Source organism: Hemiscyllium ocellatum, chromosome 29 (genome assembly GCF_020745735.1).
Source record: "Hemiscyllium ocellatum isolate sHemOce1 chromosome 29, sHemOce1.pat.X.cur, whole genome shotgun sequence".
NCBI lineage: Eukaryota > Metazoa > Chordata > Chondrichthyes > Orectolobiformes > Hemiscylliidae > Hemiscyllium > Hemiscyllium ocellatum.
In genome coordinates this window covers 45,536,360-45,548,451 of record NC_083429.1, presented here as the reverse complement: position 1 = coordinate 45,548,451, position 12,092 = coordinate 45,536,360, and positions in this window count along the sequence as shown.

Below are 12,092 nucleotides of genomic sequence, written 5' to 3'. Positions count from 1 at the left end.
GGGTTTACTACAGGCCCCCCAATAGCTGCAGGGAGATTGAAGAAAGCATAGGTCGGCAGATTTTGGAATAGTGTGAATGTAGTGGGGTTGTTGTAATGGGTGACTTTAACTTTCCCAATATTGATTGGAACCTCCTTCGAGCAGATGGTTTAGAAGGAGCTGTTTTTGTAAGATGTGTTCAGAAGGGTTTCCTAACTCAGTACGTTGACAGGCCGACGAAGGGAGAGGCCATTTTGGATTTGGTGCTCAGTAATGAGCCGAGGCAGGTGTCAGGTCTTGCGGTGGGAGAGCATTTTGGTGATAGTGACCACAACTGCCCCACATTCTACATAGCTATGGAGAAGGAGAGAATCAGGCACAATGGGAGGATATTTAATTGGGGAAAAGGAAACTATGATACTATCAGAAGTGTGTTGGGAAGCATGGACTGGAAGCAATTGTTCCATGGAAAGGGCCCTATAGACATGTGGAGACTGTTCAAGAAACAGTTGTTGCGAGTGATGCACAAATGTGTTCCTCTGAGACAGGCAAGAAGGGGTAAGATAAAGGAACCTTGGATGACGAGAGCGGAGGAACTTCTCGTCAAAAGAAAGAAGGCAGCTTACGTAAAGTGGAGGAAGCCAGGGTCTTGCTCAGCTCTAGTGGATTACAGGCAGGCGAGGAAGGACCTCAAAAATGGTCTGAGGAGAGCCAGGAGGGGGCACGAAAAAGGCTTGGCAGGAAGGATTAGGAAGAATCCAAAGACATTTTGCACGTGAGGAATAAGAGAATGATCAAAGAAAGAGTAGGGCCGATCAGGGATAGCATAGGGAACTTGTGTATAGAGTCTGAGGAGGTAGGGGAAGCACTAAATGAGGTTTTTGCCTCTGTCTTTACTAAAGAAAAGGACCTTGTAGTGAATGAAACCATTGAGGAGCAGGTAAGCATGCTGGAACGGATAGAGATTGAGGAAGCTGATGTGCTGAAAATCTTGACAAACATTAAGATTGACAAATTGCCAGGGCCAGACCAGATTTGTCCTCGGCTGCTTTGGGAAGTGAGAAATATGATTGCTTCACTGATTGCGAAGATCTTTGCATTCTCGCCCTCCACCAGAGTTGTACCTGAGGATTGGAGGGAGGCAAATGTAATTCCTCTCTTCAAGAAAGGAAATAGGGAAATCCCCAACAATTACAGACCAGTCAGTCTCATGTCTGTTGGCTGCAAGGTGTTAGAAAGGATTCTGAGGGATAGGATTTATGACCATCTGGAAGAGCATGGCTTGATTAAAGGCAGTCAGCACGACTTTGTGAGGGGCAGATCATGGCTCACAAATCTTATTGAGTTCTTTGAGGATGTTACTAGACAAGTTGATGAGGGTCGAGTGGTGGATGTTGTGTATATGGACTTCAATAAGGCATTTGATAAGATTCCCCATGATAGGCTCGTTCAGAAGGTTAGGAGGAACAGGATGCAGGGAAATTTAGCTGTCTGGATACAGAATTGACTGGTCGACAGAAGACAGTGAGTGGTAGTGGAAGGAAAATATTCTGCTTGGAAGTCAATGGTAAGTGGTGTTCCACATGGCTCTGTCCTTGGGCCTCTACTTTTTGTAATATTTATTAATGACTTGGATGAGGAGATTGAAGGATGGGTTAGCAAGTTTGCAGACGACACAAAGGTTGGAGGTGTCGTTGACAGTTTAGGCTGTTGTAGGCTGCAGCATAACATTGACAGGATGCAGAGATGGGCTGAGAGTTGGCAGATGGAGTTCAACCTGGATATATGCGAAGTGATGCATTTTGGAACGTCGAACATGAAAGTTGAGTACAGGATTAAAGACAGGATTCTTAGCAGTGTGGAGGAACAGCGGGATCTTGGTGTGCAGGTGCATAGATCCCTTAAAATTGCCACCCAGGTGGACAGGGTTGTTAAAAAAGCATATGGTGTTTTAGCTTTCATTAACAGGGGGATTGAGTTTAAGAGCCATGAGATCTTGTTGCAGCTCTATAAAACTTTGGTTCGACCGCACTTGGAATACTGTGTCCAGTTCTGGTCGCCCTATTATAGGAAAGATGTGGATGCTTTAGAGAGTGTTCAGAGGAGGTTTACCAGGATGCTGCCTGGAATGTAGAGCTTATCTTACGAAGAGAGGTTGACTGAGCTCTGACTTTTCTAATTGGAAAAAAGAAGGAAGAGAGGGAACCTATTGGGGTGTACAAGATAATGAGAGGCAGAGATAGAATTGATAGCCAGAAACTTTTTCCCAGGGCAGAAATTGTTAACATGAGGGGTCATAGTTTTAAGCTGTTTGGTGGAAAGTATAGAGGGGATGTCAGAGGCGGGTTCTTTACACAGAGAGTTGTGAGAGCATGGTATGCGTTGCCAGCAGCAGTTGTGGAAGCAAGGTCATTGAGGATATTTAAGAGACTGCTGAACATGCATATAGTCACAGAAATTTGAGAGTTCGTACATTAGGTTTACCTCACATGAGGATCAATGGTCGGCACAACATCGCAGGCTGAAGGGCCTGTTCTGTGCTGTACTGTTCTATATTCTAAGTTCTAAACATTTGCATAATGCATAGACAGTTTGAGAATCCTGCGATGGTGCAATATTCCAGAGATCAAGACATCATACTTGGATGTTTTAGACTTATGTGTTGATAGCTCTTGTACATCATTTGAATATTTGTTGTTGCCATGATAGTTTTCCATATCTTCAGTATCCAGTCAGACACTTTTGTGTGTTATATGCTCAACTGGAATACTGAAGAGTTACTTGATTGGCTTCTGTTTCTCTTAATTGCTTAACTCTACAGGTAACCAGGTTTCCTTGGGTACATTGCATGGTTCTGATCTACCGTCCAATGCATAAATTAAACATTTCCACACATGTTGATCATGTACTTTCATCATTCTCCCTTGTCTTTTGGAAAGTTTCTCCAACATTTCTGAGAACTTGGTCAGATTTAACCTAACGTACCTTCCAGCCGTGATTTCTGCTGGCGATAATAATTTCATACTGAGAGATATAGCGCTTATGTGTGGCATGACAATATGAAAATCTAGTTTTGTCAAACTGCTCTTCATTATCAATGTTTTAATGGGGCAAACCATTCACTCAGCAAGATCATTGAATCTGGGAGAATGTGAGCTGGGTCTAATGTACTTCATGCCAATTTGGTGCACATGTTCTCAAAGGTCTGCCTGCATAATGTGGCCCACTATCAAATTGATATCATCAAATGCACTGAATAGACTGAATATTGAATACAATTGTGTCTGCCCTAGATTCACATGGAATTGGAAATCTGGAAAAGTCGTAGACGACTAGGAGAAAGTCATCACATGTACAAGAAATAAATCTGTTGCATTCTTGAACCATGGACCATTTGGGACAGAATTAGGTGAGGGTGGAGAGTTTCTTTGTGTTGTTGTATTTGGTGACTCTGACACACCTTGTGTCTTCCTGTGACACCGTTGATCCCTAGTCAATACAATATCCCACACCAGGTGTCCTGTCCTCTTTGTGTCCATATATCCCTGTGACAATATGTCCTGGCAAATAATACAGGTCTAAGCAATTAATTTGCTTTTAAAAGTTATGCCTTTTGAAATACCAAGTTCTCCTCTGTATAACCACAAGCAACTGAAAGTGTCTGTCATTCCTCGTCAGGCTATCTTTCTTCGATAATTTTCCTTTGGGCCTTCAGGCATGGTTCATTAGCTGTTTCTTCATGAGGTTGATTGCATCAGTACTGACCAATATTCATCAAATCAACCTTAAATGTATTTTTACTTCAATGCACATGTTGTCAACTGGTAAATCTAGTGAATTTTCTGTGTTCTTATTCAGATTTTGTCACCTGCCCCATGTGTCCAATGGAACCACTTTTGATACCAGCTTTCCAGCAGGTGTCACAGTTGTATCCATGCACTTTGTGACAAAAGTCCCTTTTATTCTAAAAGCTGTACCATGGCTCAAAGAGACACTGTCCTTGATTTTCTTTTCAGAGGGGCAATAAACTGGGCTGGGCTCAGATCAGTCTGGTTTGGTACAGGGATGAAAAGGATTTTGAGAGGCCTTTTGTTTATATGTAAACAGATGAGACTTAGGGCCAAAGTGGTCATGTTTTAGAAGTGGCCTGTATAATGAAAAGGGAGTGGTCAGCTCTGTAGCTGAGCTGAGCAGTTTTTAGTTAAGTCTGGAACTGGGAAGTTCAACAGGGAGCTGCGTGGAAACGTTTTCTCTTTTCTGCCTTCAACTTCAACCTGTAAGCATGTGTTCTATTTATACTGGTTTTTAATTATTGGACTGTTGTGTATATTTGGAGCAGCATAATTAAGTCTAGTTGGATAGGTTGAGTTCTGTAGGGTTTCTTTATTTGTGTTTCATTGTATCATTTTGTGAATAAGTTTTTGTCTGTCTTAAAATCTAGTTCTCAACTGAGCTAACTTAATCCAGGTAATTTTCACTGTACACTTAGCGAAAAAAATGGCAAAGTTACGGCCTGGGGCTGCCTGCTTAAGAATGTTTTGAGTGGTCTGGCTAAGTCCATAAAGATTGGGATCTTCTTGCGGGATTTTAAACAGCAAGCGGTAGGTGCTAGTGTCTTTATTTCGGGTGTTGGTTTGGCTGGGTAGACAAAGCTTGGAATAGGAATGGCTCTTTCAGTCACCAGAAGTTTTCTGGAAGTGGATGCAGTGACTTTGGAAGTTTTACAAAAGGTGAATAAAACCAAGCTGCAGGAATTAGCAGACCAACTGGGATAGGAACTGCCTGCTTCTGTGAGGAAAGGAGAGACAATTACAGCAGCAGCTCAGCATTTAAACTTGCTAGAGAAAGCATCAGAATGTATACAGATGGCAAGAATTCAATTGCAAATGAAGCAGCTTGAGTTAGAGGTGAGAGATATGGAAAGGAAAGCAGAAATGAAGCAGTTTGTGTTACAATTAAAAGCAGAAGAGAGGGAAAAAGCAGAGAAAGAAAAAGAGGGAGTGTTTGAACTTCAAAAACTGACACTTATAAAGGAAAGTCAGTTTAAAAGGCTGGAGAAAAAGGGTGAGGAAGTAGTGCAAACTCATGTGGATGAGCTGAGAGTTAAAACAGCAAGGTTAGCAGCTGAAGTGGCTGATGATTTTGAGCTGGTCCATAAAACACGGTTTGTCTTCCAGAAACAATTTCAGTCCATGAGGGATAGAAATTGGGGCAAAGAGAAATCCTCACCTGGAAAGGGAAAGATAGATCTCAGTGAAGATCATAAGCATAACTTACCACAGGGTAAAAAAGAACCCTTGAGAGAGACAAAGAAGTTAAGAAACTCTGGTGTTTTCATTGTAATAAGATGGGCCACACAAAATCACAGTGTTGGTGGGCTAGGAGAAAGCCAGATGTAGGAACACCAGACAAGCCTGCAAGTTTTGTTGAACTAGTAATAAAAAGCACAAGGGAAATCAGACAACTGCCTAAGAGTGTGCAAGATGACCAGAGGTTGGAAAAGGAGGAAGTACCAGATCTGCTTAAACAAAATGCATGCAAGGGTAAGGTTTATTCACATAAGCCAGGAGTAATAGGTATGGAGGTGACAAAATTAAGGGACACAAGATCCTCTCCCTCTGTAATGTTGAAAGATGAGGAGATACGCACTCCTGAGGGATTATTGCCAGAGAAAGTACTGGTAACAGGAATTTATGGTGAGACAAAAAATGCTCAGTTATGTAAAATAAGGCTTGAGAGTCCAGAGAAGAGTGGAAAATTTGTGGTAGGAGTACTGGACAAACTCTCAGCTCCAGGAGTAGAATTTGTCCTTGAAAGTGATATCGCTGATTCACCGGTAGATGTGTTGCCTACTCTAGTTGAAATGTCAGTGGAGACGCAGACAACTGAAGACATAGGGAATGTTTATCCAGGAGTTTTTCCTGATTGTGTGATTACAAGATCACAGAGTTACAAGCTGAAGCAGAAGAGATCAAAAGGCACAGACAAGGAAACTGACATAGAGTTATCCAAAACTCTCTTTGATCAAATAAGTGGAACAGAGAAGGAGCAAATAGGTAAACCTGCACGTATCTTTAGCTCTACTAAGCTGATTGAATTACAACAGAAAGATGAGGGGTTAAATCAGTTAGATCAAAAAGCATTTACAGAGAAAGAAACTGAAAGCTTTCCTGTGTGTTATTACTTAACAAAAGATTTCTTACTGAGGAAATGGAGACCATCACATATTCAAGCAGATCAAGCAGATCAAATTGTTTTGCCAGTAGGGTAGAGAAAGGAGGTGCTATGAGTGGCGCAAGAACAACCACTTGGGGGTCATTTAGGAGTGAGGAAAACACAGGCTAAAATACGAAGACTTTTTTTATTGGCCTAGACTACACAAAGATGTCATTGAATTTTACCAGATGTATCATACAAGTCAGCTAATTGGAAAACCACAGGCAAAATAAAATCTGTACCTTCAATACCTATTCCAGCATTTGAGGAACCTTTCACAAGAGTCTTGATTGACTGTGTAAGTCCCCTATCTCAAACAAAAAGTGGGGTTAAGTATTTATTACAATAATGGATGTGTCGACTAGATTTCCAGAGGTAATCCCCCTCAGCTATACAACATCACAGCTAAAAGAGGTGTAGAAGAATTACTTAAATATTTTACTAGATCCAGACTGCCAATAGAGATCCAGTCAGATCAAGGATCAAACTTCACATCCAAATTGTTCAAGGAGGTTATGGATAACTTGGGAATAAAGCAATTCAAATCTACTGTGTACCAACCGAAATCTCAGGGAGGGCACGAGAGATGGCATTAAACACATGTTGAGGGCTTATGGTCAGGATTGTCCAGATGATTGGGAAAAGGGAATTCCGTTTGTACTTTTTGTGATCAGAGATACACCAAAAGAATTGACAAAATTCAATCCATTTGAATTAAATTTTGGACATGAAGTAAGAGGAGTGTTAAAATTGATTAAGGTGAAATTAATGAGTCAGAATTCAGCAACCATCCATTTGGACTATACATCAAATTTTAGAGAATGATTAAATAGAGCTAGAGAGTTGGCTAGGCAGCATTTAAAAGTATCACAGCATACAATAAAACAGGAAGTGGATAAGAAGTCACAAATTCACAATTTTGCAATTGGGGATAAGGTTACTTCCAATAACAGGTGAGCCTTTAAAAGCAAGATTTATTGGACTGTATCAAATTGAGAAGAAATTGAGTGATAAAGACTCCAGGCAGAAAGAAATCTCACAGAGTGCGTCATGTGAATATTTTGAAAAGGTATTTTGACAGGGAATGAAAGCAAGAGAAGAAGATGTTCATGATTACAGCACAGAAGGAAGAACCAAGTTCAGAGGATTCTAAATTGGACATTCCTCAAATTAAATTGGACAAGGAGGAAGTTGTCAAAAATTAGGATAAATTATTGAGTTACCGTGCACAAGAAAATCAAAATGACCTGAAAGAGTTATTATTATCACATGGGAAAATATGCAGAACTAAACTGGGGAGTACTAACCTAATTGTGCAAAATGTAGATATAGGAGATGGTGTTCTAATTAAGCACATCCTTATAGGCATAACTCTTTAAAGTTGGCACAGATTCAGTAGGAGATAGAGCACATGCTCCAAGATGGAATAATCAAAATGAGTTACAGTGACTGGAGCTCACCCATAGTCATGGTGGCAAAGCCAATTCCACAATTGGAGGACTGTGTCGAAAAGTGGAGCAAGCAACTTGCATTGGACTTGCTCAGAAACTACTGGCAAGTACCTCTGTCAGAGAGGACAAAGGCAATTTCATAACGCCAAATGGACTATATCAGTTCAAAGTCATGCCATTTGGTATGAAAAATGCTCCAGCCACATTTCAGAGACTGACTAATAAGGTCCCTCCTGGATTATCCAACTGTGTGGTGTATATTGAAGACCTGGTGATTTTTAGTCACTCATGGCTAAAAATGAATTTGCCAAAGCCCAAGTTACCTTCCTGGGCCATGTAGTGGACATGGATAAATGGCTCCATGAGATCCAAAAATAAATGTAATTGGGGAATTTCCCACACTATCAATGAAAAAAGCAGTACTACCGTTCCTCGGGTCAAGTTGATTTTACTGAAAGTTTGTGCTGAACTTTAGCAGTGTGGCTGCTCCACTCACTGAATTGTTCAAAAAAAAGGACAAGAAGTTTCATTGGACAGGGACTGTCAAAAGACATTTGACAGCCTAAAAACTATGTTAACCACTGCCCCAGTATTAACCACACCGGACTACTGATACACTGGACAGTGGACATTTGTGGAAAAATTTAAAGACAAAAATGGCAGACTGTTTAGATGGAGCTTGTTGTTGCAACCATTCAATTTGACAATTGTGCATGTAGCAGGTCGCAAAAACATGATTGCCGATGTGTTATCGAGATTCAAATTGAGATACAGGGGCATTTGGTGGGTGGCTTGAATTTGCCTGTGGTTGTGCAAGTTTGCATGTTTATAGCTAGTATAGTGTATATGTGTGTTTAGACTACTAACTGGGTTTTTGAAGGGTTAACAATGAAGCCATCACTCGGTATTGATGGTTCACTTTTTTTTAAGGTGGGAAGTGTCACAAAGCTAGTCCTGTTTTTTTCTAAAAGCTGTTTCATAGCTGAAGGAGACTCTGTCCTTAATTTTTTTCAGAGGGGTAATAAACCAGGCCGGGCTCAGAGCAGTTTGGTTTGGTACAGAGATGAAAAGGATTTTGAGAGGCCTTTTTTATTTGTAAACAGATGAGACTTCAGGCCAAAGTGGTCATGTTTTAGAAGTGACCTGTATAATGAAAGGGGAGTGGTCAGCTCTGTAGCTGAGCTGAGCAGTTTTTAGTCCAGTCTTGAACTGGGAAGTTTAACAGGGAGCTGTGTGGAAACTCTCTCTTTTCGGCCCTTCAACTTTTTTTTTTAAAGATATTTTTATTAGAAATTTAATATTTTGACAGATTTACAAAAATAAACAGAACTTTCAAGCACAAACATTAATATAAAAATAGATCTTAAATATATAATCATCAAAATTCAAAGGAATGATACTAAAGAAGAAAGAAAAACAATGAAACTCAGTTAACTACTAATCTAATCCACAATTATCCAGAGTGTATAGTTGAGTCACTTACATCCTTCAAACAAGAGAAAATGTTCTCTAATACACTCATAACAGTATAATAAAAAGGAAACTATTTCCAAACAATAAGAACAAAAAAAAATAAAACATGTTTGAATGGAGATCCTCCCCCTTGTTCTCAGGGGGCCTTACTTCCTTTCTAAAGGTCCACCATATCCTCTCCCAAACAGTGTCCCACCCTTGACCCGGGCGCTCCTTAATAGGATTTAGATATAATACCGAGCTAGAGTTAACAGTGAGCGCCCCACCCCCACCCCTCCCCACCCATACCTGAGTATATCTGATAGCATCAATGCCACGTACAAACACACATAACTATAAAATTACAACTCCAACAAATTACAGTTAAGTATAATAACATAAAATAGCAAGGGAAGACAACCCTGCTCCCAGAAGCAAAAGTAAAGTAAAGTATCCACTTCTCCCCACGGAGTGTGGAAGAGGCAAGCCAACATTAATTGTCTCTTACGATTTATTTAAACGAGTCTAAAAGTTCCTTAGCCTCTTCTGGTGATCTAAAATTATACTCGGATCCTTCGTGGTTAAAGCATAACGTCGCTGGGTAGCGTAAGGTGTATTGAATATTTAAGTTCCTTAGACATTTTTTCACCTCATCAAACGCCTTCCTCCTTCGTGCCAAAGCCGGGGAGAAGTCCTGAAATAACATAATCTTGGATCCTTCATGAGTCATAGCTTTAGGATCCTTTCCAAGATTTCTGGAGGCATCCAGGAGTATCTGCCTCTCCCTATAACTCTGCAGCCGGAACAGGACCGGGCGTGGGCGCTGGTTTGGGCCAGATCCGCGTACTGCGACCCGGTAGGCCCACTCCACCCTTACCCGGTCAGTTTCAGCCCCCAGGTTTAAAAGCTGGGGCAGCCATCGCTCCAGAAATGCTGCTAACTGTCCTTTCCCTTCTTGTTCAGGGAGGCCCAGAAGACGGATATTCTTTCTCCGATTTCTATTATCCAGGTCATCCATGTAGATTTCAAAGGCCCGGACTCTCTGCTCCAGAGCTGGCACCTGTTCTGCAGCTGTTTGTGCTGCAGCCTCGGAGGTCGTGGCCTTTAGCTCCGCCCCCTCCACTCGGCCCTGTAATTCCTCCAGAGCCTGGCTGTACTTTTGTAACTTTTCTTCGAATGCATTCCATCTCTGTCTGGATTCTGCGATGAAATTGACGAGTGTCGTTTCCAGCCTGGCAATCATCTCTTCAAGGCCCGTTTTTACATCAGCTGCAGCCGGAGGAGAGGAGGAGGGTGGGGGAGGGGTCTTTGTTTTCTGAGAGCTGCGGGATCCCTTTGGTTTACTCATTATCCACTTAATATTAAACTGCTTAAATATAATAGTAAGCAGCTAATTAAGGTTAGAAATTTTTTTTGGGTGGTTTGGTAAGTGTGGTGGGGGTGAGTAACTCACTTTACCCAGGTTTTTGGAAGAGCACTGTAAACTCAGACTTGCTGAGTCGCCGCCATCTTGGATCTCTCCGGCCCTTCAACTTTAACCCATAAGCATATGTTCCATTTATGCTGGTTTTTAAAGGGAGTTTACTGATTGGGACTGTTGTGTATATTTGGAGCAGCATAATTAAGTCTGGTTAAATAGGTTGAGTTCTGGAGGGATTCTTTATTCTGTTCTTTGTGTTACATTGTGTGATTTGATGATTTTTTTTGGTCTGTTTTAAAATCTTGTAGTCAACCTAGCTAACTCAATCCGGGTAATTAAACCTACCGAAACAAATTGCAAAGTTATGGTCTGGGGTTGCCTGCTGAAGAACGTTTTGAGTGATCTGGGGCTTAGTCCATATCAACTTTTACCGAAGTCGTTGTAGTCTTGGTGGTGCACTTGTCAGCAATGTGCTTCAAGTATTTTCAGTGTAGTCAATTTGCATAGTGAATTGCTTATTGAATAGGTATCTAAAAATGCTAGAGTTAATTGATTCTTTTAGCAATTGAATATAAGACATTAGCTCCAGGTGATGAATTCCAAAATTGACTTTTATTTTAAGCTGATACTCTAATATTTCCCATAGAGCAACAGGATTTCTCTGATCCTCTTCTAAAGACTTGAAGAGTTGACTTTGTGCAAATCTTCATTTACAATAGCTCTCTTTATTTTCCCCATTTCCTTATCCAGCTCTGCAGTGGCTAAATCTGAAAAGCATAATTCCATCCTTTGGTGAAATAGGCATAAATTCAGATGAGTCCATACTAGGGAATTGATCTGCATCTTTCTGGTCCACACTGCCCATTGCAACATGCCTGACGTGTAGGGTGTTTATAGTAGCAAAACTATAAGACTACCCAGTGTGGAGTTCAGCAATGCACCTTCTGTGCTTTATTCAAAAGTTTCTTCCCGTGCTGTTTTCGGCTACAGCTCAAGTTCTTTTATTTTGCAAGTTTTGCACTGGAACAGCATCCATGATTGTCTTGATGGCCCTATAGCTTCTACAGCCCAATTCAGAACAAACTTGTTCATCAATCATCCAGCCAGCTCACAACTCATGTACGCACATTTTGGCCAGTGATGTTTGGGTAGTGACCTTTTATTTCTGACAGCTAAGAGGGAATACTGTCTATTTGCATATTCAGCTCTGAAAGCAATAACTCAACAGGTATCCTGTTCCTTTCCTCTTCATTTTGATGCTCAACTCTATGTCCCATGGCAAGGACTGTGCCCTCAAAAGATGAAGTCATGCTGCACAGGGCTCAAAGCACTGGAGGCGACAGGTGAATTTGCTCACAAAACCTTCAAGTTGGATAGTTTCACTTCTGGGTGCGAGAACTCAGAAAAAGTTTGCTCTTTGGAAATTCTGTGGAAGGAAATGGCTGGTTCTCTCTCAACAAACCTGGACATTCCTTCTTAAAGAGAGTTGGAATTGTTTTCTTGCTGGAGAACAGTGTTTTATCAAAATTCTGATTAGAGTCTGATGCTATGATGTGTTTTTTTTTCTTGTTGCT